Below are 27,956 nucleotides of genomic sequence, written 5' to 3'. Positions count from 1 at the left end.
ACCATAGGCAGGCTGGGGGAACGCATGTAAATGATAAAAAACCTCAAAAAGTAAATGTTTTGGGAAAAAATATATATTTTTGTTAGGTACCAAAACATTATTCTCATTGAATAGGTAGTTGTATAGCAGACAAACAGCAGTTGTTGTTTTTTAAAGAATCTTTTTCAAGTGAAAGAAGGTTATATTAAAGGTTGTTTCATAAATGTGTACGATTGGATTTGTGTTCATTCAAATATAGTAAACCATTAGTTACGCCAGGCTACCTTTTGTCAATAATTGATCACCAGAAGTAGACATTGCTGATTGGTTATTGATTTTTCAATACAACATTTAGGTTTCCATAAATGGATGCATTGATCCCCTGATCACATTGAAGGTGTGGAGGGCTCATTGATCTCATGTTAACAAAGCTCCTTGCCTACTACTTAGCTCACAGAAAGACTCCAAGAATCCATCTTTTTACTCACTCCCTGATGGCTAGAATGGCAGATGTGAAAAGTCGGCAGTTTCCTCCAATAGCAAAAAAGCATCTCTGTTCCTCACAATAGCAAGAAACAGAAACATGGCTTTTAAAGTAAGGTTTTCTTCAAGTAAGGGTTTGAAGAATAACTCAAGTAAGTTTAAGTGAAAGCTGAAGTCAAAGTTGCAAGTGATTCTGTCATGTCATTTCCTAGACAACGGGTCTTCGTTTTTTTCATTGGGAGTCTGATTAACGACTCCCTGCTACCTATATTGTATAAAATTAAATTGGATATTAAATTGGAGCTACAAAAACCTTTTATGGATACCTTTTGAGTGCATAAGATAAAACGCTATTAAAATAATTGTTTGCATGACTTTATGAATAATGCTTTAATATTAAACATACATGTGGAACAGTGAATACTTAGGATTATCTGTACCTGTGGATGGCTAACTAAGTCACTTCCTTACCTACAAGCCAGTACGACTATCACCAATGGGTTTTTTGAGAAATAGTTGAAAAAAAATTGTTCTTATCTTTAATGTTAGCTGTTTATTGCAGATTTTGTAATTTAAACACGACCCACTTTTATAAATTTTATGTTTGACAATATTAAATGTCCATGTCCTTTAACACTGAATACATATTAGCAACACATCAGGTTAAATAACAAGAGACCAATGGATTTAAATCTTCATAAATAAAACACTTCCCTGGCAACATGTGAAACCTTCCCTATAGGGACGAGTGGGAGTGATGGATGTTATTGGCTCACATTAACTTCCAGGAGTCCCTCACTCTCAAATCTTCAATTCCCTTGCTTTTATACCTTCACTGGAGCGTTCCAACTTCTTCATTGGCATAATAATGTGATTAATTGCTTTCTTGTCATTGGGCCCACTGAGTTTTACACTGTAAAGAAGTATAAATCAGGCGTGTATTTACAAGCAATCAAATCTTCATGATCGAAAGAAACATATAAATTATGCCCAGCTGTGAAAAGTAATTGCTTCTGCTTTATTAGCTGTGTTTCATTAGTTAAAAGGAAAGACATTTGGATTGGGAGGATGACTTTTTTTTTTTTCTTTCTCATTTTCGGCTAAGCATCACCATAAAACATCTTAGTAAATGCAATAGACATCACATTGTGTACGACTACATGTTTTTTCTTTTCTGTTGCAATGATATTACGCTTTCAGATGGATTTTCCTATCTGAAAGTGTGTTTTTCAGATTCCCAATTCAGGTTAACATCCGTGTTTCAGTGGCAGCTGTAACAAATGAGCTTAAAAGCATAAAAAACCTACATTCAAATACCATGGTTTTTGAATACTAAGATGGTTTAACATAAATAAAATCAGATTTCTATCATTTTGAAAAGTCTAATTTTAAATGTTATCAAGGGACACAGGCATCACTTAAAAAAGGTTTGTGTGTGTTTGTGTGTGTGTGTGTGTGTGTGGGGGGGGGGGACATATGGATATATATATTACATACTGCATACTAAAAAAACAGATTTTTAAACAAAATTATGAAACTAAAATAGAATTTTTCATCTTCAAGGATACCTATGGGATTGAAAACCTTTTTTGAATCTTGTCTCTCTTTCAGCTGATCGGTGAAATGTGAAGAGAGAAAAAAACATACCACTTCCCAATCTGTCCCTCACCGTACTACAAAATAAAGTACCAATTATCTGGGTTTGGACTGTGGTAGTTAAAAACAAATGCTGATGAAGCTCTGATGTTTATAACAGCATCCAGGTGTCCTTGCATATTAAGACGCTTTATGATCACATAATTAAGGAGAGACACTATTTTCTTGATTGGTGTGCATCTTGATTCCAGGTGGCAAATGGCGGGCTAATAGATTCTTACAATTCAAGGCCAAGCTTGTGGCAGGCAGGGGAATTCGTGGCAGTTATTACGATATCCAACATCCAAGATGATATCTAGTCTGTTTCACGATAATGATATAATATCGATGCATTGCCCAGCTCTAAGCCAGAGTATGACAGATTGTCAATGAAAAGTTATGAAATCACATTATATGCAATGATACTGCATTTCAACGTGAACTACGATCAACTTTATTTTCTAAGCACAGTAAATACACAGCTATTTGTCATGATAGAGACTTACCGCTATACAATGTTGAAACAGTGATATCCTGTACAGAATGTACTTCCAGAAAATGGGCTTCACACAGTGCAAGGGACAGCGCTGGTAATTATGAAAATGTAAAAAGAACTAAGCTGGGAGGCTGTACTTTACTAAGACAAAGCGATGCTTTGAGCTAAATACAAACGTCAACTAGCATTGTGACCTGATGAAAAGTAAGGGGATATGAGTCAGGAGGATACATTGCCTAGACGTCTATCTAGCAGTTTTCGAGATAATTCACTTTGACCGGCTGGTGGTGCCAAATTAAAAGTCAGAGGGTCATCACAATCATTTGGATTCATACGCTGGGGACCATGAATGCCTATACAACATTTCATTGCAATCCATCAAATTGTTGACATTGCCATCCGCTAACAATCAGTGCCAAGATTGAGTACCTTTTTAGTGTGTATTGTTTGTGTCTAATATTGTCATATTAAGTTTATTGGGACAGCTACATCAACATATATTATTTCATTTTTCAATCTGCAGTTCAATCTGTCATTTGGCAGACATAAAGGGGATTATTATGAATTCAGTAAAATCCCCCTTTTACAGCTCATCAATATTCTGTGGCCAGTGTGAAGTACTGGGTTCAAGCTTAACGAGGGGATCAAACCGATAAAGGATCAAAAAACAGAACAGCTATTTTCCTTGAACTCTTAATGACATACTTATGGCACACGGTGTCAAGAATAATTTTAACAGGAGTGTCCTTTAGTCAAAGTTTTTTTTTTTGTATCTCTATGCCTTTGGAATTGGAGGAGATAACGGTCTCTCTCTCTGTCTCTGTCTCTCTCTCTCATTGTCGCATTACCAACTCAGGCACGCCTTTTGCATAATCACCATCCTCTGTGTTTCCTCCTGCAGTCTGGATAAGGGGACTCATTATAGTAGAGAGAGTAGCAGGCAGGGCCAGTGTGCATTGCGTAGGTCACACTGTTTGCTAAGGACTCAGAAAAGATCAGGAACTTCTGCTAAAAGAAATCTTACCATGGATACAGCACAATACTGACACTGTAAGCCTTGCTTAGGTTTAAATAAAACAGATTAGATATACTATATCCTGTGATTTAATTCATGTGGTTTGAAAACTCAGCATACAGCGAAGCTCCTGCTGATGTGCTGTCACTGTTGCTGCTATCGATTCCTTGTCTCTTCTATGAGCTTCTAATTTTCAAGAACTGTGTTTTAAAGTTGTTTAAAATTGTGATTTTTATGTTTTGACTCTCGTGGCTTTTAAGCTTACCTGTATTATTTCTTTTATTCCTACTTTTTCTCTCTCCCATTCTTCTAGATAAAAGACCGAAAATAGGGACGACCACTGCAAACGTAGAGAAAAAAGAATAGGCCATGGCTGAGGGGATGATTGCTTCTGAAAGTGGTAAGCAGACATTTACAGTGTCTTAGCTGTTTTGTTCCAGACTTTTGTGTTCATTTTGGCCGATTTCATTACTTTTGTGTCAGTTCTGGTGCCTTTGTGGTAGAGAGAAATGGACAAATAACATAAGCGTAAAAAAAAGCCCTCTCTGCGGTCTTTATTTGGTCAGGGTGATATGATTATGTTCACTCACAGTGTTGCTCACTACCTGCAACCATCTTGTACTTCAGTGTGTGGCTTTCACACAACCATTTCTGTATTTTCTCATTTGTGCAAAACTTTGTTAAATATATAATTTGTAGTCATTCGAGAAAATGAGAAAAGTTTAAATATAACTACAGTCCTCCAAGGACCCTTTTTAAACACATCAGTAAGCCATTGGAATTCATTATAAAAGGCTTTGTTGGGAAATTTTAACCAGATTACACCTTTAGCTTTATGACACTAAACCTGTTCAAGTATTCTGCTTCATTGGCTTAATATGCTCCGTGTCACTAAGTCGCAATCAGTGTGTTTACATGCAACTTGGTTGGCTAGCTAATTAACGATAACGTTAGCCAGCGGCCGCTGTTCGGGTTGCTCGGTCCCTCCACGTTTTTGCTGACACATCATTGACAGCCCTGTAGGTGGATAATCTGTTTAGCCATCTACCGGAGTTTGCTGCTGCCTTGGCGAGGAGTTAAAACAGTTAAAAACAGACGGAAAGCAAGCTCTTTCTGGCGATGGCCAGCTATTTTGGACATCGCTGGTTTGTTGGATGTTGTTATAGCAATGACAACTAATCGCAGCGCTGACTGATTAGTTCTTGTTCAAAAACCCCTCAAGCAAAGTGGGGAGGGGCAGTTGAAGCATGCGCTGACACTTAAACCGATCATAGCCAAGTAAAGGTATATACATGCAGGGTTCCCCCGGTTACTGAAGGAGTTCTCTACCTCTGTTAACTGGGGTATAAGATCTCTGATTTTTGAGGGTATGGTGTTAAATGGCGTTTTAGAAATTCGGATGCTGCCTTAACCTGAATATAATCAGGTTTTTGATAATAATATATAATCTATAATTATATAATATATATAAATTATATATATTAATTTGTATATAATTATAATCTGTTTGGTCAGTGTCCCCTGTTGCAGCCTCTCTGACTGCTCACACACACATCATTGTCAAATAAAGCCTTGACTCCTCATTAATGCCGCCAGGACATGCAGGTCAAGACAGCATGAAGTGTGTCATCTAAGGGAAAGGGTTCATTTTATCACCTTGGATTTTTTTGTTGCACCTGGATCATCCTTTAAATTTCCAATGAGTGTTATGAAGTCAGCTTCTAAAGAAAGCCCTATGATTCATAAATTATTTAAGATTATGGATTGAAAATTCGGCAAGTGCTGTGTATTTCTCTTCATGTGCTGCTTTCAGCATATAATAGGAAGTCATTCTGAAGGAATATGTGATTATTATGTACTATATGTATCATGTAATCAAGTTTGACATTTATCCTTTAAGGTAAACAGACATTTACCACACAGTTTTACTGTATATTATTAGCATTTTAAGATTATGTGTGGCAGAGATGCATTCTTGTATTCTCAACCAAGGAACATCACTTATATTATCTGTGCCAATGCAATAGGGTGAATTACAGGTTGTACAAAATGAGATATCACCTGGTATTTATATGAAACAACCTAATCCTGATCAAATTCAAAGCTGATCCCTCACTAATTTCAGTTCTTAATGTCTCTTCAGATATTAAGGGATAAGGAGTGGTGGTTGAAGGAAGCAAGCCATTACAGATTGGTTTTAAACCCTGATAACATTAGGACATGCATTATACAAAGGTGGTTGCAACTGAATACTCTAAATGTGTTTTTCCTGGACACCTACAGAACAATATAGCTCACTCCTTTAACCAGCAAACACTAAAGATGCTCTGGTTACTGCTAGACAGAGACTAAATTGTTATTCTAATCTAGTAATTTAGTTTGGCAGCATATGTTGACTGTGGCTGTATAGATCCTCTTAAATGCATGAAAGACAGTGTTGCCAGTCTTATATGTCACATATGATCTAATTAAAATGGTCTTGATGACATCCGCACTGTGCGTTACACTGTTCAACAGCACAGAACAGTGCATTTTCTTCAGGCATGTTTGTTTTGCCAGGCATGTTGAGTACAGATCCATCTTATCTTAAGCCAACTCCAGCATTCATGCATCATGCAACAAAAAATATCATCTTGACAAGACTTTTCATTTCAAGTGTAACTACAGTTGACATCATCTGCCAGTAGCCTAGCTTCTGTAAGATTTGAGATTATATGTGTGCTTATCTAAATTTGTGTACGTGTGTAAAAGGTGCGTGCATATGTGTGCGGGCATCTTTCAGTAGCGCACACATACACGTGTGTACGTCTGTATGCTCAAACTTGAGTCTACCCATGACTGTGTAGGCAAGTTTATCTGCCTCTGTGTTTGGCAGAGGAAAAGAGATAGAAAAGCAACAGAGGTGTTGTGCAAAGAGATGGGAGGCTGCAGACAGATAGTGTCTTTCCTTCAGTATCACCATTAAATCTTAATCTCCTGGGCCCTCATGGGAGGAGCCAGCCGAGCATGGGATTGTGTTTTGCATCTAAATCAAGATGCTGTGTTCCTTCAAAGAGGGCATTATTAAGACAAAGTTTGATGTGTCTGTTTTCAACTTCACATACGTCTGGGTGCACACGCTGATCATCCAGCTGCTGTTGTTTGTACTAAAGTCTTGTTAAATCCAATGACCTTGTAAATTGTAACATCTCTAATCCATTCAAAAGAAAGGGGGAAAACAAAACTCAGAAGGGAGTGTAGTTAAATAATTAACCATTGTGTGGAAGCTTCAGCAGGTTGCATCAAGGGGCTACATTTTCGTGACAGTCAATACCACAAGCTAAAACCAGAGGTTGTAATTACATATTGAGAGTTTTCTTTTCTTTTTTTTCTAAATCTCAAATGAATAAAATATTGATTCTTAGACTAATACTGTCTTTTCCTTCTTATGTATTGAAACTGTAGTTAAAACCTGTTTCATTACAGCATAGTAAGGACTTTAAGCAGTGGGCATATTTTGAAAATGGGCAATTGTGTTTGACCCTGTCACTTTGGCTGGTTACATTACAGTGATAGAGAAATAAATGAACCGATTATTATTTAATAATCTTATATAATAACATCACCTTTATTAAACCTTTAACCTCTGAAGAACCCAATCCTAGTTAGGTGTCATGTTTAAACCATAGAAATGGAATGAAAGTGGGATGGACATTCCCATTCAAATCAACATGACATATAGGTCCAATGTTGCCATTTTAAAGATCTTTGACCATTTTAGCTGGCTAAATTGTATTAAGGTCTCAATAAACCGATTTGTGGAGAGTTGTGTAATCACTAAGGTGAGTTTTTGTAATCCCAGACTTGATGGGTTAAAGGAGAATTCTGGTTGATTTCAACAAGCAGCTCTGTTGTTTGGAAATGTGGAGTGCTGTCAGTAGCAAGAAAAATGAAACCAATTGGTGCTGCCTACACTGTGTTATCCTCTTGCTAGAGTTAGCACCCAACACAGGGCAATTGCTAAAATGGTTTTAGCCTCATAACATGTTCAAAATGTCATTTAAAGTGCCTTCCTATGTGCAGTAATTCCTTCCAAGAGAACACAGTGAATCTGACTGCAGTAGATGGATCAGAAAGGCAACAAAAGTGTTAATTCATACCCCTTTTTATTTCCTGTTTTCTGGTGGAGTCCACACTAGTTGAGCCAGCAGTGCTGCAGTTCAAGAGTTCAAGAGCTATTGCGCATGCACAGAGGTAACTAAGCAACTTGAACTTTTAACCTGCTGCAGCCGGCAGCGCTACTCTCCTGGCTCCACTGTGGTGTCAGGTTACAGCCTGTTTCTAAATAGTCCTTACTAAAGACAGAACAACGGCAAATCGTTTTCTTGTGGAAAAAATACATTTTGGAATATTGGATTGTACTGACCTGTGTGGACTTCACGGGAAAACAGGAAATAAACAGCAGTGTGGATTAACACAACTTTTATGCCTTTCTGTCACATCTACTACAGTCAGATTCACAGTGTTCACTCAGAAGGAATCACTGCATATTGGTAGGCACGTTTATTGACATTTTGAACATGTTATGAGGCTAAATACAAGTTTAAAACTAGCCCTGTTTAAGCCTGTTGGGTGCGAACTCTAGCAGGACCAGAATTCTCCTTTAAGAGTGTTTAATTCTGCAGTAACATTAACTATATATAGTAAACATAAACATTGTCATACATCAGTCTGTTGTCAAGTCTGTCAAAAGTTGAGTTACTCAGAGAAAGTAGAATTCAAAAGTAAACCCAGCACCTGGCCCTTATTGCAATGAGGTGTGCTTCTTCCACATGCGCTCTCAGCAGGACTTGGCCGTACTTACCCCTCAAAATTGTCACCTGCCACACTTTGTTCCTTGTGAACACACCGGCGGAGCTTTTAATTATGGTTACGGCAAAAATATCAGTGTTTATACAGAGGGGATAGATTTTCTAGTGCTGACATTTTCAGATAGAGGACATGATTTGTTTCTTTTTATTTGTTGTTTTTCTCCAATGAAGTACTACATTTTCCCCCCAACATCAATTCGATATGGTATTATTAGATCTGGCTGCTCACTTTGAGATATGACAGGGAAAAATAATCTCTCTGAAAGAGGTAGGCTCTGACAGCACACTGAGACGTAACAAAAAGCCTGGCTGCTGTTTTAAAGGGAGAAGACAGTAAGAAGACTGGTTTGGAGAGGAAAGCCTGCTCACTGCAGATAGAAGACAGGGATAAACCAGCAAGGATGCTCAATTTACTGCACTGTACCTAGTCCCGATTTATCATGGATAGGATTTTTTTTCACGGGTTTCCTTTCTTGTCGTTTAAAGGCTTGATTCTAGGACAAATGTTTTTTAGTAAAGCATGCAGAGAAGATGATATCTAAGAAATAAGAGAAATCTATATGTGCTGGAATTTGCCTGTGTTTTATTTCATACCGTCACGTAGTCATTCTAATTCTTGTCTGAGTAGATGTTTTTTTTCTATATTTTATTATCAGCTGGAGATTTGGTCTTTGTGGATGCATTTTTGTATTTTAGTAAGACTTTGTTGGGAATGGAAAACACATAGCATTCATCTTGTGTATTATAATTGCTGTGTTGCCCACATGCCTCATTATTCTTGGTAATAGAGTCATATCTTCACAGAGTTTATTAATTCATCATTATTTTCTCAACCCGTCTTTACAAACATCATTTCTAGTCTGTCAATTGCCAAGTTATGCTTTAGTGTTGTTGTTTGGAACTGCATTATATTAAGTTCTATCTAGTATTTTGTGATTTAAATTTTTGAATAATTTGGGAGTTGGGACACAATAACATAAATACTGTATTAAATACCACAGAACAGGTTTCCATGACATCAGGTCTCTTAACTTGCTACTTGGTACATACAGCATAATGTAAAGCTAGGGTTCATTCTCATAGAGACAGAGCATGTCCCTCCCCCACCTGGGAGGGAAACAGCTTTACACTCTCCATTGACTTGTATTGCGTTAAGGTGGCTTCTTGTCAATTCCGTCTGCTAGCAAACAACAGAAACATGCCTAAAAGCTACAGTGTGGAGTTATGATCATGGGAGGAGCTAAGCGCCAGAGCCACGGTGCTGCTGCATTATAGCCTTGGGAAGGAACTTGTTTTGGTGGAACATGTGTAGAACATGTTAGAACCTACATGTGTAGGTTCTAAAGTTGTTTTTTATCGTGCAACAGTAAACTCAGATTGGACAAATAGTCTAGCTAGCTTTCTGTATTCAACCTGCAGAGATCCGAGGAGCAGTTAACCATAGTCCTCACAAATCGACCTGATTTTATAGTGCCAACATAAAGAAAGCGCAAGGTGGCGGACATCTATGGTGGAGCAATCCCGGAAATGGAAAGTTGTGGATATAAACTATTTTCAGGCTAACTAGATACCCATCAGACTTAAATATGTTGAGGCTTTACAGTATTCTCTCAGTTCTTATCAGGCTACTTCAGGTGTTCAAGAGTTTGACCAGTGCCCTAATGCCAATAAATGTTATGCCACCGGTATTTTTAGAGCAGGTGTCAAATCTTACAGAGGGCTGATATGTCCTTTTTGAAAGAAACTCATCATCTCTTATTGTTTAGTATGGCTAACCTTTCATTATCCACTGACACTGTCCTCAAAATGCTATTATGGGCTGATTAGGGAAATGCCAGCAGTGATCAGAATTTCTGGCAATGATTAGAGAATATTCACCCCTTTTGTTGCTGTCAAGAATGATCAAGAGTAGACAAGGTTTGCTAAGGGAGTGAACGTGACTGGGAGCGCCATCATCATCATCTCTGTAACACGGCAGCTCTTATCTCTGAGAGCACATATTAACGTATTGTCATCCCCAGTGCCCTACTTAGACCAGATGGGCCTCATTCAGGTCTGCCACAAAAACACAGACGTGAAGGGATCTTAAATGTCAGTCTCAATATCACCAAAGCCATAATTAATAATACGCTAGCAAAAGGACATGTACTTTTGTGTCCTGGTTAGATGGGTTGTGTTGTATCAGGAAGGTCACAGTATGAATTACAAAAACCCTCTGAGTCCTGCACCAAAAGGCTATGTAAAAAGTCAGATTTGGATTTTTAGTCAATCATCATACTAAAAGGAGTCATTACATTAAATAAAATGAGCGCAAGTCACAGCAAGTAGGCCCTGCTACTGAGTGCAGTCCTCGGTCTGGGCAGGGCCTTTATTGGCATTAGAACTGGAGTTGGTCCCCTGGCGCCGGACTATGGCTGCCCACTGCTCCTACTTAGTTAGGATTGGTTAAATGCAGAGGATACAAATTAATTAATTTGATTTCATTAATTTATACTCTTTATTGATCCCCAATGGGGAAATTACATTTGTATGTGTAAAAAGTAATTGGCAAATAATGGATATGTTATATTATAATGAGCATTGTCTCTTTGAATGCCAGAACATGAATTATGCAAATAAAGTCCAAAACAATTTACTGTTATGTGTCCTTTACATATGACAAACATGAAAGTGTTGTGCAGAAGATTAACCTTTTGTTTGTCTACACAACATAGAATCTGTATTTCGCAATTTGTTTTGTTTTTGGAGTTGTGTGTTTCACATAGAAAAGTCTGAGCACAGTTACATCTGCAGAACTTGAATAGCAGAGAGCTTTCAGCACATTTAGGGAAACACTGTGATCATTAAGCCTGAGCTGACGTTTGAATCAGCATGTGCATTGAAGTGAAATAGGAGCAAAAAAAATGTATTTTAGTGAGAAATAGAGATTTTTCCATCTTTTCTTGGCTTCTTAATGCACATTAATGCAAATTTTTACCTGGGGTGCCAAAACATTCGAGCCCCACTGTATATATAAATTATACAGTATGTTAATGTATTGCTCAATTGACCATAACAGCGTTTATCGATTTGTAGTTAGTGTGGATGATTTCAAAGATAACCCTGTCAGACATGTGCCATGATATTTTAGGTATTAGACATAAACAGACATCCTCCATCTGGCTGTTTTAATTATGAATATTTTATAGATTTTCTCAAAAATGCACAATATCACAATTTATATAGAATTTGCAATACAAAAATGTATATATATATATATATATATATATATATATATATAATGATTGTATGAGTATGTATCCATATAGCCTACTTACCAGACCCCTCACTTTTACTTATGTGCACAAATAGTCCTGACTGGAATGATTGGTTAGTTTACTTTCAGAAATGTATTTACAATTTTGATAATCATGTATCATGTTACTAGTCCTTCAAGATTCTAGCTTATGAAATGTGATAAATTAAATAAATGAATATATTAACTGATTATGTGATCAATGATAACTATATATCAATCACTGATAGATTCATTAGTAACAATCTTTAGTTGCGGCCCATTTTATAGCACTGAACACAGACCCACGTTACAGCTAGTACTTTTCTTTTTCATTCCCGGTTATTTATGTATTTGGACATTGTTTGCACACAAACCATGTTGGCACTGACTAAGGTTATCAGTCAATTTGAGCTGCATCTGCACAGCCTCTATAAATGCAAACTGATATGCAGGAAGGAACTGAAGGCTTGCAGAGAGATGGCAGAGGGAACTAACCTTTGAAGATACCAGAGGTGAATAAAAGAGGGCAGAAAGCAGGTGTTTATTATATCTTCCCATTCAAGGCTTTGTCCTTTCACTTAGCCCACAATTATTGCACACTGTAATAACAGAGTGCATTGTGGTAAATCAAAGGCTGCACTCCCTGTGGCTTTCCTCCCCTTGTTTGTTTGTTGTTTTCCATACAGGAAATGCAAGGCTTCTAATTATGTCTTGGAGGGGGAGAGTGAGGCGTCTTAGTCCGCCAATTGTGAGCGGCTATCACAAGCTGAACTTCAATGTTTAATTTATGTGTGCTCCATTATTTATGGATGCCGTGATCTGTGTGTATATGGGGCTTTATGCAAACTTTGAGTCTGTGCAGTGTTTGTGAGTTTTGGACAAAGAAAGAAGGAACGACTATAAAATGTGAACATGAGTATTGAGTGCATAGCCAGCTGAAATAAAGCAGGGTCAGTGTAACTTTGGTCTGGTTGACAGAATGTATGTGTTCCTCTGTCTCCTTTTCCATCATCCCTTACTTAATTACACAATCACTGCACCTGACATATTTCACACAAATACATTCATAGTATACAAACACATGCATATGCTTAACCTGGAGTGAAATGATGTTTTGTTTATATTCTTGGGTGTCCAAAATTTAAACATTAACCATGTTGTGTTGAAGGCAAATAGGGAATTTTAAATAAGGAAAGCCATCCCCATGAGCTTTGTGTATTCTAAAATGTCACTAAAGGTGTCATGCACACATATACACTCATTTTGTATCCCTTTCTGACAACTTATATCTTCTAAGACATCTCTACAAACAATATCAGTATTAGGTAATAACATGACATGAATAACGTGACACTGCTAGTACAAAGAATAGTTTTTATGTTCCCTCCACCTCAACCTTTAATGTGCAGCGATGCGGTTGTAACCTGCTGAATATTATGCACTAGGCAGAACCAACTGGGCTCTAAATCAATGTAAAGGCTAAAAAATGGCTTGGATCAGCAGGTGTGACTGGGAAAGATAGCTTGGATTTGAAGAAGTGGAAATGCAGGGAAAATAAATATTTCATAGTAAATTTTCTCACAACACAGTAAAAAAGGATTGGGGATACAGATCAATAGCAGCAAGGGATCTGGCTGTGTACAGATACAGTTACTGAGAGGGCAATTCAACTTTAAATCTGTATGTACTGGCTTTCAAAGGAGAATCCGAAGTGCTTTGTTTTTCACAACATACTGTAAACTCATTTTGCTTGTAGAACAATTGTTAAAAACGTAAAAGTTACTGTCTACACATTATGGGGGCCACATATTACTATGCTTAAGAAGAGAACAAATGCTGTTTGGGGCCAAGTCCTTTTAAAGCTTACAGGCCCAAATGTAACATGACATAGTCGTAAGATTGTGAAATTAGTTAGTCCATTCATCCCACCACGGCAAATTAGCTGTCATCATTCAGTTATCTAGTTTGTGTGGCAAAATGGGCAGAATGAAACAAAGAAGATCATAAGCATATCACAACATTTAGTCCGTGTTATGCAATTGTTGACCGCAGTCAACAATTCGGTCAAAAGAAATCATCAGAGCTGAGCATGTGTTAAGATGGAATAATGAAGCAATATTGCAGATTAAAGTTGCCATGCTGCATATATAATGCTGAGAATTTACATTTACATCAGCACCTCGGAAAACATGGGCATGTTATTTTAAATAGGATAGATTTAAAAGAATACACATTTTAGGTTTTTTTTAACCAGCAAAATAGATTCCCATTGTAACTCTTATGTAAAGAAGCCCTGCACCGGCAAATACAGTACACTGTGGCTGGCTGGAAATGCTGATATGTAAATGGCCAATGGAGCAAAGGCAATGAAACAAACAAGACTATGTCATGCAGGAAATTAGACTGAGAGGAGCAATACTGCACCTAACAAGCTTACAGCACTTTGAATAAGGGGATTGAGAGGGGGCTGTTTCCTGGGCAGGAGCACTGGACCATCAACCTTCAGTCTCACATATGGCCCCTGTCCAAGAATCACACACACACGCACACAACAAGGTGAGAGAAGGCACTTAAGGGCCTCTGCTTCACTGGAGCTGCTCAGTATCCAACAGAAAAAAACTGTAGTTGCACTGGATACCAAACATCCTAGATGAGAATTTATGTGACTGGGTTTTTTAATAGTAGCATTCCTGAAAAGAGCCTTTAGCAGGTAGTACTGTTCTTGCTGAGGTGTAGCAACTCCAACTAAATAGTGAGCTAATCTCTAATCATGAACATGAAGAAATCCTGAATTCTTTGTATGCCAATATACTTTCTTTGCGTTGTGCTGAATCCATACATATGAGATAAGTGATAAGAGACAAGATAGTTAAACTTGGAAACAAACAGCAATATACTGTAATTAGCTAAGCCACCTAGTTTTAATGAACATTACTTTTACAGCAGGAAACCGATATGCTTAAAAGTGAACTTAAAACAAAGATTATATACATAAAAGCAATGCTTCTGCTGGGAAGTAAGAGTCTGCATGAAACTACTTCCTGTTTAGCTCAGTAAACAAACTTTAAAATAACATTCTGCATGAAACTGAAAGTATACCAAATTAAATGCATAAAAATATTATAATTATATATAAACTTAAATGCCTGAAGGGCTGAACAGTAGTTTCTACCATATTGCCACAACCACATCATAACAGTTTTTGTCCTTGGATGCTTTTCACAAGATGATCAGTGCACATGTAATTCATGGAGTAATTCATCTAGCTTGACCTCAACTAAGGTATATAAGTACCTGTATTACTGTGAAGCTTTGAGATAAATATAATTTGAACAGTGTCTGCTTGTTGCATCAGCCTGTCACAATCAGCCCTTAGTTGCTTGTTCCTCCCACCTCTGCTTCGTTCAAGCTGTCTTCCATCTTAATAGTTTTAAATTTGCAGGCTTAAAATTTGAATCAATCAGTAAACTAAAGTAGGGCTATTTCATTAGAAAGGAAAGAAACTGAAAGGTAAACTCAGCAAATTCTCACATTTAAGGAGTCCATACAATTCGTGTTTGGCATTTTGTTTTAATAAGTTCATACACAATTATTAAAATTGTTACCAACAACTATTCTTTAGATTGACTAAATTATTCAATCAATACTCATTTTCAACTCCAATCCTTTAAAACCTTTCCTTTGGGTGTCACACATACCACGTTTTTTCCAGAGTCAATGGGCTGCAGTAGTAGATAGGATTCTTTACAGCAAACATTTAAATTACAATTGCAACCAAATTTGTTTCACAGATACTGACATTAGGTATGTGAATGGTTATGAAACCTATTAATGGACTACTACTTTCTCTAGGCAGGAATGCCTACTAGAAGCGTGGGCAACCAGTAACCTAAGGGTAGATGGCTTGATCCTTATCAGTGACATAGTGTAGTGCAGTTTACAACCAGAAGACATTGCATCTATGAGACAAAGTGCCCTTGAGCAAGTGACTAAACTCCCACAACTGCTCCAGGAGCATAGCACTCTAGCTGACCCTGTGCTCTGATCACTCTGATGAAATGCAAATCCATTAGTATGTATAACCGGGGAAGGGTATGCAAAGAGATTGATCCTTGAACTCCAAAAAGACAGAATTGATGAATACATTGTGTTGAAATGAGCCAACACACACTCTGATATCTGCAGCTTCTAAGGGTTCTCAACTGCTAACACCGTACCTACATAACCTGGGTTAATAAGACAGTATTGGTAACTTGTAATATAGGTGATTTAAAACAAGGGAAAGAAAATTCTTTCTTTCACCACCCTATTTTACATCACGGGTCCTTTTCTGTTTTTGATGGACTTCGTCTTCAGCCATTTTCAGGAAAATATATGATGCAGGTAGACTACATTTTATGTGTTCAATTGGGAGTCAGAATAGTCTAGAATGATGGGGCTCAGTGAGGGAGTGGACTTCATTTTAACGCCTGACTGAAGGTGAAACTGACCTCTCGTGTGGGCCGGAAAGGACAGTTAAACTCCAAGCAGTGTAGCATAAGCATACACAGCAAGTTCAGTGGCTCTAAGGGGTCATTACTCCAAGGAAATGGACTCGGAACACTGCCAGGGCCAGCCCATTATTACTTTGTTGGTACAGGTGATTATGGTTTACTCTACCATACAAATCATATAGTGCACTCATCCTAAACTATATTTAGTTTGCCTGCTGAATTTACAGATATTATGTTTATGAGTCACTTTCCATTTATTTTCAAAGAGGCTGTCAACTCAAAAAAAACAACTATATTGTATCTTACTCTGAAAGGTATACACCAGGAGTTTGTGTGTTTGTTTTTATAATAGATGGATAAATGGATAGATAGACAGGTGGGCGGGCGGACAGACAGACAGACAGACATTTTTGGCAGTGAAGGGTAATGAAATCCATATAAAAAATAGTTGGTCAGCCATAACCCTTAATGAAAAAGAAAAATGTAACAATATAATCCTCTTTGGGAATAAACAGGAACAAATGTGGCATTTAAAAACTAGGCAGTAAATAAGAGAAGGCAAAGCATGCTGGGATGCAGAGGAGTGTGAAGAAATTGGCCATTTGTCAGCTTGGATAAGGTCATGTAACTTGCAAACAGCACAGTAATTGACTGCAGTAGGGATGTTATAGCTAATAGTGGTACAAATGAGAAGTCATGAAACTTATAAGGATGTTCCGTGCTTATCTTATTTCCAAACAAATGAACATCATCACCAGTGCCATCATCATAATTAAGACATTGCAAATGGCAGGAGAGGTGTCAAAGGGCAAATAAACTCTCCTGCTTTGAGTCCATGTACATGCTGTTAAATGTAGAAGAGAGGGCGATTAAGAGTTAATTACAGTGCATGGAAAATGAACATGAGAGGGTAATACAATATCAGTATTTATGGGACAATAGTCACTATGTTTCTGGTCTGAGCCACAGCTAAAAGATGAAATTTGTGGCATCTTGCTGGCATGTGGCGTACATAGGCATCGCTCTGAGTAGCCTTCTTAATTAAGTTTGCAATGCTTGGATGAATGCATTTAAGATACACACTAATTGCTTTTATACATTCTTATTTTATATTGAGGAATACATGGTGAGTACTTGACTGTAGTAAAACAAGTGCATTGTAATCAAATAGTTCATGGCCGACACACTACGATTAAAGACATTTCAGGAAGTGACGGTAGAGCTAATTTATATTCATCCATACTGTGTTTGAATGCCATAGTATATGAGCGGTTGTCACCATTGCTTTCTTAAACATATAGGGTACAATGATGAGATGTGTCAGAAAGCAGGAGGGTTGTTTGATGGGACAGAAAACATCCCTACAGCTGCACAATGAAGATTACTAATTATTCTCACATACTGTAAAGGAATTATTACCTGCTGTGCATGACCTCCTGGCAAGCAACACATGAAAGCCACTCACAGCTTAGAGCTATGTTAAAGTGGAGGAAAACATTGATTGCCGAGTTTCTGTCTACAGAATTTGTACTATATTGCCAACTTTTGTTGAACATTGTAAGTACTGTCTCTGAGCCATGGTGTGTCGCATTCAGATCATCTTTTTTGTTATGTTATTACTATTTTTAAATACAACGTATACATGTTGTGATGGGGAAAAGTTGTTTTTACAGTACATTTGATCCAGGAAAGTTATGTGAATTTGAAAGTCCATGCAGCAGATTGAAGTAGCCGTCAATTTACTTTGATGTTTACCAAAAGTACATCAACATTCGACGAAAGTGTTAATGCCTATTAACTATTAACTGAGAATCAACAAACCATACAATCTAATATTTGTGGACTTTCTCCTAATGAATTTATCCAAGCATTGCTGACTTAATTAAGACAGTTAACCACGGTCATGCCTATATGCCACGTGTCAGTAAGATGGAACCTAACCTTTTAGCTGTGGTGTAGTCCAGAAACACTGCCTGACAGCCCATAACTAATTACCTTCTTATATTAGCTTAAAGTCCATATGCTGTGATTAACTCTTAATGGCTTCACCAATGTTGAACATACATCTACTTTACAAATGGCTTTGTAGTACTTTTTGTCCTTTTCTTGTTTACTCATGAAGGCACTAGTGGTTAGAATCATGGGGTTTTTAACAATGTAATATCTACACAGCAGCATCACTAGCAGAAACAATTTTTTTTTATATCCAGCATATAAAAAACATCACAAGCTTTTAAGATTCATTTTGGACCCTTTTGGATTTTCTGAGCCATGAGAAAAACTGATGACACCAGTGATGTTTTTACAGATATGGGTTCAGGAGGGTATGGAAGACCATATAGGTAAATCCTCTCTCTGACTTTCCTATATGCCCATAAACTCCACACCATTCACCACCACCACCAAACATATTCAAGTGGATGCAGATTAAGCCAGAATAAAGCAAAGCTCTTGATCGAATACATAATGAATGCAGACCCCTTATTTACCTACCGAGTGTACATGCCCCAGGGATGTATTAAGAAGAAAGGTGACTTCCCTGCTGTGTCCTGCTGCGCCCAGCCATGCCCTGCTGTGCCAGTGCTACATACTGTAACGCCCTACAGCGCCCTGCTATGACATGAATTACTACTACTACCATTTTTTTGTGACTGTTCCATTTTCTTTGTTGTGATTGTTATTGCCACTATGCATCACATCCCCAACCGGCCCCATCAGACACTGCCTGGGTCTGAGCGAGTTTTTCCTTGCCACTGTGCATGGTTGCACTGTCACACCATGCTTGCTCTCGGGGGAATTGTTGGGACTTTGTAAATTATAGTGTGTGGTCTAGACCTACTCTATCTGTAAAGTAGATTTGATACTATAAATAAATTAAATTGAATTGAATTCTGGATTGTCTTTGCATGTCTGGTTGTTTAGGTCTCCATTCTACTCCATAATAAAAAATAAAAGCCCATAGAGATGAATTGCTCCAGCCTATTTTTGTCAGTTCTGCTGTTGGGATTGTGTTGTCAGTCATGTCAAGACTGCAGCTGTCAAACCAAGCTTCTATTTAATACTGTTACTGAAACCATTCCTGGCTGCACACTTGTCGCCCTCAAGGTCTTAATAACTAGCTTTAGTCACTACTGAGAAGGATGGATGGCGGGGGTGCCAGGCAGATGACTCTCTATGGCACCCTTATCTTTCAAGTTGTCTTTCCCAGTCTTGTTTTAATTAGATTAAAAGTTCTGTGCACCTCTGGGGAGGAACTACAAGCCTGGGCCCCTGCCTAAGCCATTGTGTGCAGAATTTTTTTTATGCTCAAAGGCTGCCAAGAATTCCCTGTTTCCCTGCTGGTGTGCTTAGGTTGTTCAAACTGTGCTTGGGTCAAACACCATGCAAACGTGTTGGCATTTCATTGGCAATGTTTTAAGGTGACTCACTGGCTAAAATGTGTTTATAAAGCAGCAGGCTTACCCTTGTTTGACTTTAGCAAAGTGTCTTTTTCCCCACATTGTTTAACTATCATTAACTTGTTGGCTTTTGCACCTGTCCGAAGTTTTCTTTTTTTTATCTACTACTTCATTGCAAGTAATAAATGATCTGATTAAGCATGAAGATTGAATGTAATTTGCAAGCTTGAGTAAGTTCAAAGTCCAAGAAAGCACCTATCACACATCACTGTGAGCAAATAAGTGCCTGTCATGAAACATCTTGTCCAGATCAGTGGTTTTTGTTGTTTGGGTGCCCATCAGCTGGCAGATGTAAGCTAAGTATCTGGAGGGTTTTAGAGCTGTAAGAAACTTTACATACTATGAACTCAATATGTCGTCTAAATCTGTAAATCTGCATGCATTTTGATGGTCAGAATATTGACATTTGCCAAGCAGTTGGTCAGGTAAGTTTCATGTACAGCATTATAATTATTAGTATTATTAATTTATTATATCACATATAAATACATCACATTTACATTATAGCTTAAAAAGACTTCTTGTTGAAATGTTTTCCACCTCTTTGTTTCTTAAAGATGTTAAAGCTCCATAATCATAATTATTCAAACCGAAAATCTGCTTTGAATGCATTCAAAGCAGATTTTGAGTCCATGGAAAATCATTGTTAAACAGACTCATGCTGCTTTACTCAGTGTTTCTCTTTCATATTAAATCTAAATTGGTTACATTTAATTTTATTAGCACATATACATACATACTGTACTACTCAAACTAACTACATATGTATCTAATGGAGAGAAATACTTAGCTATTAGTTTGTTTTTGGAATGGGAGGAAACCATAACGTCTGATTGAATTCCTGTCAATCATGTGGGAATCTCAATTGTGATGTGAATACATGTTTCCATCTACTTGCCATCACGGTTAGCACATGCAGAACAACTAATTTTACCAGGCACTACACTGGCCCAAACCCAGGACCTTCTTATTGTTTGACAACTGTTCGAACCATAGAGACACACTGATGTCTTTGCACCTGGAAAATACTTGTCTGGTGTGTTGGGAGGGATGCCATATTTCTGATACTACTATACTATACTTACTATTTCTTGGTTTGATACTGCATAGTATTCTCATATGAAATTATGTCAGAGTAATTTATTATAATGCAGATCAACCCGTCTTTCATTCAGAACAACACATCCCTGAGCAGGTTTTTGGGTCTAGAATCTAGGAATTCTAAGAATTCATGCTGCGGAAGCTGGAAAACTACACTGACATGAACCCAGCATAGCTCTTTGGTCTGCGTTTCACATTTAAGGAGGCTTACTAAGCAAATTTACCAGTAATTTAGGTCTTGTGGGCTGTCCTCAGTTAAACACTGGCCATGTGTCAACCTTTTTTTCATATCACACTTAACTAACCATACCTGTTTCCTGCAACATTGTACTACAAGGTACGCTCACATCAGATGCTTTTATCTTTTCACAGAGTTACAATGTTTGAAATCGTCGTTGTAGTAGTTTTATAATAACAAAACTGTTTTTTATACTTATAAAGCTCATTAAGAAAAGCAATGATGCAACAAAGAATCTGAGATGCCTTAATTTCACATGTGAGCACTCCATGAAATATTAAAGCTGGTGAAGCGTGTTTTTATGGGCCTTGAACATAATAAAGATAATGTTGATGGTATGGCAATGTGCTTTTGCTGGAATTGCATTTTATTGAATGCAGGAAGGGGTTAATAGCAATTACACTGGGTGAAAGTAATAGAAATGGTATTTTAAGATAAGCAGAGAACTATCCAATGAATTCTCTTAGACCAGCAGGGGTGAATGGAGATGGAGGGGCTCTAACATGCTTTAACGTCCAATCTGATGATTAATATCTTGATAATTCGGCCTACCTGCTCCCGCTCAGATATTTTGCTGACAGCAGAAAGACGTGTGTGCCAGTTAAAGTAGTTTGAACGAAGCCGGTGCCAAAGCAATATTTTATTTTATTTATCTTACTTCTCCTGCTATTCATTGCTGCTATTCATTACCCCTGTGACAGCCCAAGCCATGGCGTACGTTGATGTGTGGGGAAACAGGTTGTAAAGTGCAAGGGAATGTTCCAAGCCAGACATTTCCATTTATTGCAAAGAGAAATCCTATTACATTGGAGGTAAGGCAAGGGGAGGAATATAACAATAACATGTTTCTTGTCCTGCACGATGGATTCAGGAATAATTATTTGTTCCTCTAGAGAGTCTCATTGTCTAAGTAAACCAGTTGCCGCACATGTAACATTTCAGCTGCATAACATTATTCAGCAATTCTAAAGTGATCCACATCAAAGTGGAAGAATTGGGTTTCATTGGTAACAGATAGTTCATGGAAGTGAGTGAGCATTTTCTGAACAGAAGCAGCAGAAATTTCCTTATCTTCACAACCATTTTCATTATCGTGGCTATCGTTAATAGACATTATACAGATTCTTTTTTTAAATTTTGTGACAGAAGGACAGGTTCTCACTCTTTTTCTCTCTTTTTAAAAGCAGATACCAAAGAGCTTGAGATAAATTAACCTGCTCAGTTGTTTTGAAGGAAACATCAATTTATCCCGGCTGTTGCTGTTTCTTATGCAATGCAGTTGATTAAATTCTGACCTTCATCCCTCTGTTATTAAACATTGATTTATTGGAAAATAATCAATGTTCGCCAGTTGCTCGACAATCTCTCTTTGGCAGCTGCACAGGGAGCCATTACAAACTTGTATAGTCGATAATTACTCCATCCCATTTGCATAAATGTAAAGTGTGCTTATTCCCTCTTGTATGACTGACCTGTTAGTAAAACCTGACCTCTGGTCAGAGATTAAACAATGCTCACAAATGTGGCTTTTTCCTCCTTGTGACAAAGAGGACAGGATAATGAGTTCTTGGGGAAAGGCTTTTTGGCACTGTCAAGTGAAATCCCTCCCCCTGAAAATGAAGGCTTTTGGCACCACATCTCAGTGTCTCTTACTATATTCACGGGGGAGAAAATGGAAAATGGGGAAAGATGCCAGACTTGACCTCGTGCTGTGTCATTGCGACCGCTTGTTGTTTATCTTTGTGTATTCGGCAGGATTGAGTGCATTGTTTACAAGATTATCAGGCATCCACATGGACCAGCTATGAATGCAAACTGTGATAATGTTTCTGTCCAGCCAAAATGGAAGTGTAAACCCCTAACAGATTACCAGTGACTATGGCTGACTAGGGTCGCTGGCCATGCCACAGAGAGACACCAAGTAACACCAAGCTAGCTACAAAGCAAATTCTGCTCTCCCACCATAAAATAAGTACTTTTAACTCAGTATTCCTATCAAAATGCAACAATTAGGAAGCTTTACGATTTTTTTTTATTTCCAGTCAACTACAACCAATATCACAGTGAGCATTCGTCATTTTGTTTTACACAACATTCACAGACTAAAGATTACTTTCTCTCTGTTGTGCAAATAGATGTCGAACAAACATGTTACAATGCTATACTCTAGACAGTGGAAAGAAGAAAAGAGGCTTAAAGATGACACATACATAGGAGGATACAGTGCAAGAGAGACAGGAAATGTGACCAGTCGACAATGCTGTTGTGTATTTCTCATGCATCTGTGTTGTTTATTTATATCTGCAGTTCAAACATTCGAGTGAGCATAGATGAGAGACATTTAGAGAAATGGACAGATAAGGCCGTGGACACTGCCTTGCTTTGAACAAAGATGTGGCTCTTTGCAGACGGCTTGTAAAAGCTGCAGAGGATGAGTCAGAGAGCAGTCCCCTAACAGGAGCCCTTGTTGTTCGGAGTCCAGTCTGGTTTCATCTTGTCAGGCTTGCTCAGGGCAAGTAAAAAAAAAAAAAAAATGCTGCAGAGGAAGTCCTTCATGTTCTCATCTTGACATTTTCCTCTCAATTAAATTGCCTTGAGGTTCCACAATAATTTCCCGTACCAAGATAAAGGAATTTATGTAAACTAAGACCCAAATGACAAATTATCCTGCTTCTGTTTAAATTTTATTTAATTCATTTATATTCATTTGCATTATTTTACAAAAAATACTTACATACTGTACAGCAATGTTTCTTGTTTTACACATAGATATGCATAGAGTTGCACTGCAGCTACTCTATATCCTTGACGCTCTACTTACGTGATAGGTCCATTGCCGCCAAAATTCCGCTGGATGTCACTCTTTCTGGCTGGATGTCCGTTACCTTCCGCTTTGTTTGAGTTGGAATTTTAAACTCCGGTCGACTAATGAGGACTATGGTTAACTACTCCTCAGATCTCTGCAGGTTAAATCCAGACAGTTTTCTGTTGCAAAACTAAAACAACCTTTGACCCTCCTCAGCAGCGACGTGGAGGAAGGTCTGGCAATGCAAGACTTTACAGAAGCTGACCAGGAAGAATCCAAGTAAAAATGTCATTATTGGCCATATGCGTAAAAGGTCTAAAAGAATTTTTATTTCCATTTGCTATGAAAGCAGTGAAAGGATCAGATGACAACAACAACTTCATCATCTGTTTAGCCCGGAGCTGGAGTTACTGAAGCATGAACAGGGTGAGGCAGACAGAGAGGCAGTGCTTCATTAACCCAGAATTACTACTCTATTAACTGTAGTGTTGAAATACTTGTGCCAAAGCATATTGCTTTTTGTCCAGCATTTTACAATTTTAATATCCTGACATTTTCTGCAAAACATTCATTTATCTCATTAAAGTCCTTAAAAAAAATCCCAAAAGACGACTGACATTTTAAAGATATTGTTAATGATGAATTGCTCAGTTTGATAATTACTTGGGTAGCAATTTTTGAAGTAAGTTTAATTTCACTTATAGTTAGTAGGTTAACTAATTAATGTCCTCTGTTATTCAAGACACTGAGGTGCTTTATCAACATAGCTAGTGTTTAACATGTATCATATATGACAAAGTTAAGATAATATTAGTTAAGAGACTCCACAGAGACCATAATCACTCTAACTTGTTATTAAGCTTAACGTGTTAGGTTAGAGACGCGCTGTTTTGCCCAAAGGAGATTGTGTAACTAAACTTTAATTCTCCTTTTCTCCTTTATTTCAATACAGAACACAATGGAAGTTACTGCTTTGGAAACTTCAGCATAATGTTTGTTCTTTCTCTTTTATAACAATTTTAGGGAAGGGGGAATCTGGGCAAATGGAGAGGCTTGTATATTGACATCTTTAAAACATTCATAAATCCTCCTCAGAAAAGTGAAGTTTACAAGCTGAAAGAATGTCTCGTGCCACAGGGGTCTATTGTTGGTCTGCTGTTATTAAGAATATATGTACCCTTATTAACACTATTGTTGTCCATTTTATGCTTCTTCTTTGTATATATATTAAAAAACAAATGTTCTCCAAAACTAATTTACACTATTTCTATCATTTAAGCTTTGCATAATACTCTAAACCCCTTTTGTTGAGTTAAACAAATATATAAGAAGTGTGTTGTGTGATTAAAAATCCACATGCAAAATACATTTACTCTGCACGCTATAGTATGTTTGTATGCACCTATAGACTTAATGTGACGCAATTTAATTTGTACTTAAATTCATGCTGCAAGTATCAAGTGATGCACACTTAGTATGGTAGACAACTCAATCGGTAATGTATGTATACAGTAAATAGCCTGGAGTGTATCATTACTAATTTGCAAAATATAATATATATAGATATATATATATATATATAGTATTACATTACATTACATTACATAATACAATTATACATGTAAATTGTATTATGTTGATGAGTTATGATATAATAGGGTATGTAAACCAAAATACATATAGTACACATACACATTTCCATTTTCAGTATGCCACCTATGTTTTATGACATATGTAAAATGCACTATAATATATGAACTAAATGTACAGTATGTATAGCAAGGATTGGAAGGATTTCCATCAGATCTGGATCAATTGTGAGGCCCTGCCAAGGCTTCTCAGTACCCATGTGTGTCAGTGATTGCAGGCGGTTAATATTTTAGTGCAGTGGAGCTGCATTTGGCGACAGCCAAGAAGTTGGGTCAGGTTAACAGGGCTGTTGCGTGCCAGTGCCCAAGAGAGTCTTCAATATTTGATTGCCTTTTTCTTCTTCAGCTTCCTCTTCTTTTATAAACTTTAGAATGGATCCCCATATTTGTAGATCAAATATATTCCTACAGATATCCCATCTTAAACATGCTCAATCTTTGGTATTCTGTGTTTTAGATACATTGTGCTGAAGGGATTTATGTCATGTTGTATTATCACAGAGTTGCTAGGTTGGAGCAGTTCCTGAAAGCTGTGTATAATCAAGACAGAACAAGAAATAATTCTGTATATTGTGGTACTTTCATCACTATCACTATTATTATTCTATTACTATTATTAAACTACTACTATACTATGTACTACTATTATTATATTACTATTACATTATTGCTTATAGTATTGCTCCCATGACAGTTGCAGGTATACAAAGTATACAATATTAATGTTCTTTTACTATTACATTATTACTTATGTTATTGCTCCCATGACAGTTTCAGTTGTACAAAGTTAAGGATTCAGCAGTCAGGTAATGTATTCAAAGTAAACTTCTAACAGCATCCTCATTAATACCAACCTTTACTGTCTGATGCTTTCAACCAAATGATACCAAAGGGACAAGACACTCAAAAGATGTAATCTCATCCAAGGTGGTAAAAACCCAAAGTGACAATTTAGACCATTTGGCTGACCTTTAAGGCTGTTCAGACATAGCTGCTCCAAATCTGTAGACAACTGTTCTTTTTCAAGAGGGTAGCATCTTTCAATTAGCTCCCAACAGACCAGGACACTGGAGCCACACATTCATAACATCTGCAGCGTTAGTTAGTTAGCATTTGAGCTCTAGTTCAGTAAAAACCTAGCAAACTAAGTATTTATAGAGTTAATCTTTTTATGGTTGTTTTTAAGCAACAAAATGCAATCAAAAAATCAAAGAAATGAATCCATGCATGTGTCATGATTTATTAAACACTATTTTAATGACAATGTATGGCTAATGGTAATACTATGTTCTGAGGTCTAAATACAAAGTCTTGTGGGATTGTGAGCTATCACAAGGGGCATCAGTGTCACGGGAAATCTGTCAAACGGCTGCGATATAAGTTTTTTTTTTTTAGCTATCTCTGCTGCTGATGTCAAGATGTCATACAGTATTATATACATAGTATGCAGCCTATCTCAGTTTTCCAGTCATTGAGCTATGATTTATTGAGCTGTTAATGCCATAATAAGTTGATCATTATTCAATAGTTTTAGACGTGCCAGGCCTGTATTCAGCTCTTCAAATCAGAATAAATACTTGAGGAGGAAAACAATATTTATTATATTTAGAAAAAAGCTCTAATATTACCTTAAATATAAGGTCTCTATAAAATAAGAGCCCATAAAGATGGTAGAGGCGTTAGTACAGGATCCTCCCTGGAGTGTAGATTGTGGTAATGGTGGACAGCAGGTGAATGATGGAACCTCATTCTCAGCTAATTCTCACAGGATACTCCAAAGATAATGGTAGTGATGGATTAGGAGGTGCGCCGTGCAATTTCTGCTCTGTAAGGCAGAATGGCAGGTTCAGCAATGATATTTAGATATCAGCATCCACCAGCCAACTGCGGAAAGAAAGTTGAATTGATTTAACTTGGTGGTTCGACACAATTGCATTTTAATTGTATGAATGAACTTTTTTTTAAGCTCGGACTACATTGGACCAATCAAGGAGGTTTTGGAACATACGTTTTAAAAAGTGTTGCTTACAAGAACGTAATAAAAGCTAGGAAGAACAGTAATAACAATTTCTTGCTTGATTTTAAAAGTCTTACCACAGGTTGTGCTTATTTCGGCTAAATGTGTAGCTGCCTTTACTTCCATTACAAATGGGAAACGGCTGTCCATTGGCTGCAATTTCACTCCTCTGTAATGGTTTATATTATTATAATTAAACTTTCTATGGTGTATGTTTGGCATGACCACTACTGTTATAGCTGGATAAATCAAATACATCTTTAAAGGTGTAGATATGTAAAGTAACTCATTAACCTTTTTTTAAACATTTTTAAACATGTACTTCCTGTGCGTATCATTTACTATAGCTTTGATTCAGGATACCATAAAAAACAAAGGTGTGGGTTTGGATTTTAGCATTCATCATATTTCCACAGTTAGAAAATAAGTACTTTATATTTATATATTTAGATATATATA

The 27,956-nt window shown here is 37.3% G+C and overlaps 1 protein-coding gene across 2 annotated transcripts in view; it reads left to right on the top strand.

The window, feature by feature from the left end:
* Positions 1–27,956, top strand: part of lingo2 (leucine rich repeat and Ig domain containing 2) — a 217,017-nt gene that overhangs the window by 120,106 nt on the left and 68,955 nt on the right. For both annotated transcript variants that reach the window (XM_034883717.1, XM_034883718.1), the window contains one exon: positions 3,922–4,008. The gene's annotated coding sequence lies outside the window, so the exon portion shown is untranslated. The remainder of the gene's footprint in view (positions 1–3,921; positions 4,009–27,956) is intronic.

Source organism: Etheostoma cragini, chromosome 10 (genome assembly GCF_013103735.1).
Source record: "Etheostoma cragini isolate CJK2018 chromosome 10, CSU_Ecrag_1.0, whole genome shotgun sequence".
Lineage (NCBI taxonomy): Eukaryota > Metazoa > Chordata > Actinopteri > Perciformes > Percidae > Etheostoma > Etheostoma cragini.
Note: the sequence above shows the minus strand (reverse complement) of the source record. Positions and strands in the feature narration are given on the sequence as shown.